The 3,716-nt window shown below is 32.2% G+C and overlaps 1 protein-coding gene across 1 annotated transcript in view; it reads left to right on the top strand.

Annotated features, from left to right (window-relative positions):
- Positions 1–2,428, top strand: part of FASN (fatty acid synthase) — a 92,366-nt gene extending 89,938 nt beyond the window's left edge. Inside the window, exon 43 of the mRNA XM_053705711.1 lies at positions 1–2,428. This exon is cut by the window's left edge and continues 822 nt beyond it. The gene's annotated coding sequence lies outside the window, so the exon portion shown is untranslated.
- Positions 2,429–3,716: the final 1,288 nt, after the last annotated feature.

Here is a 3,716-nt window from a genome sequence, read left to right as displayed (position 1 = left end):
ATTTTCATTGGGAGATTGATTTTAAAATGTGATATTTATTCAATAATTTAATTCCATTTCCAACTTAAATCCAGATCAGTAACTTAAAGACATAAACCTGTGATCTATGGCAATTGTGGTTTGAAATGCACGGGATAATATGGAAAAGTATAATGTGTAATTAGTGCCATTTTATTTTATGTAAGAATAAACCTATTTAAGCATTAAGGGATTCCAGTAAGTGCAAAAAAAAAAGAGATTTAAAACCTACTGCAACAATTTTAAATTAGTGATTTTTATTATGCAAGTTGCATCTTTTGATTGATATTGACAGTTCTACAGAGTAGCATGAGGTTAACCATTTATATATTCCTCTTGAAGAAAGCATGTTATCTACACCAAGATGGGAAGTTATTTAAAAGATGGGATTGACCCTCTTTATATCATAAGCGAACATTCAAGTAGAAGGTAAAATAAATTCTCTCCCTCCCCATGTACTTTTCATCATTAGAAAAAACAAATATTTTTGCATAATAAACCAATAAATTTTAAATTGTAATAATAAAAAAAGATACTATTATGGAGGTGATGGTAAGCGCCTAGGAGCAGTGACTCCATACCGATGTTAAAAAACATTTAATATAATCTTTGTATTTGTTATATCAATGTAAAGTGCTGCATATACATACAGCATAATATAGCATGATACTAATTTAGAATCTGTTTTTGCAGTGTTATCTGTGTCCCTTGATGAGAAAATTAATTAAAGCGATACACTTTACATGTTTTAAAATAAGGTCTGGAATCTAAGCGATATTTTATATTATATTTAATTTATCACTTCTAATGAAGATGTGTTGTAGCCGTGCCATTCTAATACCCTGCACTCCGGCCGCCCACTTTAAAACTCATATATTATTTGTGAGCTAACAATTTGAATTGTTCTCCAATCAGTGCCCTAGCCGTATGGCACTTTTTTTGTAGCTCAAGTGCCGATTGGAGAATAATTTCAAACCGTTAGCTCACAAAAAATGAGTTTTGAAGTGGGCAGCTGGAGCGTATGGTATTAAAATGGCACGGCTAGATTTAAAAAGTAAGTTATAGCGCATCTTCATTAGAAGTGATCAACTGAAGTCCCTGTAAAATATTTCTTAGATTCCAGACCTGATTATAAAACATGTAAAATTTACTATCACTTTAAATAGTATTGGTTGTGTCCAATAAATTATCCAGACATTTGTACACACATTTATTTATACATATTCCTGTCTTTTCACCTTAAGAGAGGGAATGTTGGAACATTTTGAATGGATAAATAAGGCACTAAGAAAGCTCAATATACTGTTGCACTATATGGGAGTGACCTGTGTTAGCATCAGGTGTTAAATACATTTTTCCTTAGAGGAAATCTGAAGATTATGTTGCACTTATGACACAGATGGGATCTGATGACTCTCTGCGGTTCATGAAGTAAACTAAGACAAATCCTGGGTATCAGAGGGTCTTAATATTGTTGGTTATAGAAAATATTGCATTTTGTACAAAAAAAACAATATTGGCCCAATATAATGCACTTTTGAATCTTACATTTAATGTCTTCTTAAAGCTAAAAAGTTAAACATATATATAAAATTTATTTTATTTTTTTTTTACGTAGTTTCAGTCACTTTTTTTTTCTCAGGTGTGTTGTAAAAAATCTTTTTTTTTTTTTTTCTTTTATGATTCAGAGCGTGCAATTTTAAGCAACTTTCTAATTTACTCCTATCATCAATTTTTATTTATTCTCTTGGTACCTTTATTTGAAAGGCAGGAATGTAAGCTTAGGAGCCGATTGATTTTTGGTTCAGCACCTGGAAACCGCTTGCTGATTGGTGTCTAAATGTAGCAAGCGCTGCCCAGGTGCTGAACTGATATTGAATTGATAATCGGAGTAAATTAGAAAGTTGTTTAAAATTGCATGCTCTATATCTGAATCATGAAAAAAAAATGAGCCAAATCTTTTCTAACCCAATATAGAGTTTTTAAACATCATCTACCAAAAAGTAAAACTAAAGTTTCAAGAGTATTAAATCATTTTTCAAAGGGTAGAAAGAAGCAGTAAGATCTGCTTTTGATTAGTTTTGCTTCTTATTTCAATAAAAAATAAATTAGGGCCAAAATATATTTTACAGATATCAAGACACCGTTTTTTTCTCACAATTCCAGTTCCAAATTGTTGAGAGAAATTAACCTGGATATTTTTGTGCAAGATGTCTTGGAAAAATATTTTTTGAAACTAACAAAATCATGAAATCTGCAGGGACTCAGTCACCCTCTGTCGACAGCAACAGCTTTTATTTAGGATGTTTTTGTTATTAAAATAAAGATATTGAAATGTGCTGTTTTTTCATGTTTTTCTGCTTTGCTGGTACGGTTTAAATTTCACACAATAATAAAAATGTCTATACTGGTTTATGTTTCATTGCTTCTGTTTGCACTGTATATAATGTCTATATAGCCAATGAATCTGTAAAAATGGTTACATGATTCTAAGATCAAAATCAATGAACAAAAAGTATGTAGTAAATTTACAGTGTATTTGTATACAAGTTACGTTTATTTCACCTGAGGCTTGTGCCATTTATGTCACATACATAAGTTGTGAGGTGTACAGTATATATCAGTGGTGGGCTGGAGGTTTGCAGTATATATCACTGTTTGTAGTGCATGGAAGTGTTCTTGTTTGGAGAAAGGAACCTCTTAATTATCATTATACTGTGTATTTATAAAGTGTCAAAAACCAAGCAGAAAAGATTAATTTAGATGATTATCTAATACTTTAATACACAAGCCTAACACTGCCACATATGTGTCTAATTGGCCTCATTAGAGATATTCTCTGCTGTCTAGATACACAAGAATATTCATTAGAACCATTTCTTTTCCTATCAATAAGATAATATAAAAGTCTCACCCCTCTTCTGTATTAATGAAAACTTCCTTTCACACTGTCCTTGAACTAAAATGGATAAGATATGAGAGTGCAATGCAGTGGCAGTTGAGAACGGCTGATAAGAAGCGCCAATGGAATCTACTGCATGAATGAGACCATTAGCCATGGTATATGGAGTAAAATGAAACCTGAGCTGATAAATCAAGGGCCATTTTGATGAAAGGTTAACAAAGGAAAATGAGACGGGTTTAAAGGTTTGGTGCATAAACACCATGTTCACTCCAGGTTGATTAATCCTAATAAATTCTGGCTTGAGTAGAAAGGATAAACCACGTGCTCACACGGACAGTGAAATCATAAGCTTTGCAGAACTACTGAAAATAGTGCAAAGACAGACTGGAAATGATTGGGGGAAGAAATGTTACCTGGAAGTTGCTTTCTAGAATCATTTATTAGATGGTACCTAGAATAAGTACCTACCTTATTTTTTTATTTAACATAAATAATTCAGCCTTCTGAGCATTCTGATCTTTATGGTCAGTCATTATTAGAAGTGGTATTTTTGATCTTTAAAAGGACATAAAACAAGTTGGGATAGAGACAAAATATAATATGTACTTTAATTACTGTACCTGCAAATTTAAACTGCAGTGCCTCACCATTAACCCTTTTTTTTTAAGTTTCCAAATTGTACAGCTCTAACCCCACACATTTCCTTCTATGGCTGTATCTATATCTACCTTTGCTTTGGTAGAATGCAGGCTTGTATACTCATTATCTACTGGAGCATGCCTAGAAGCATATA

Source organism: Bombina bombina, chromosome 1 (genome assembly GCF_027579735.1).
Source record: "Bombina bombina isolate aBomBom1 chromosome 1, aBomBom1.pri, whole genome shotgun sequence".
In the NCBI taxonomy this organism is placed as follows: domain Eukaryota; kingdom Metazoa; phylum Chordata; class Amphibia; order Anura; family Bombinatoridae; genus Bombina; species Bombina bombina.
Note: the sequence above shows the minus strand (reverse complement) of the source record. Positions and strands in the feature narration are given on the sequence as shown.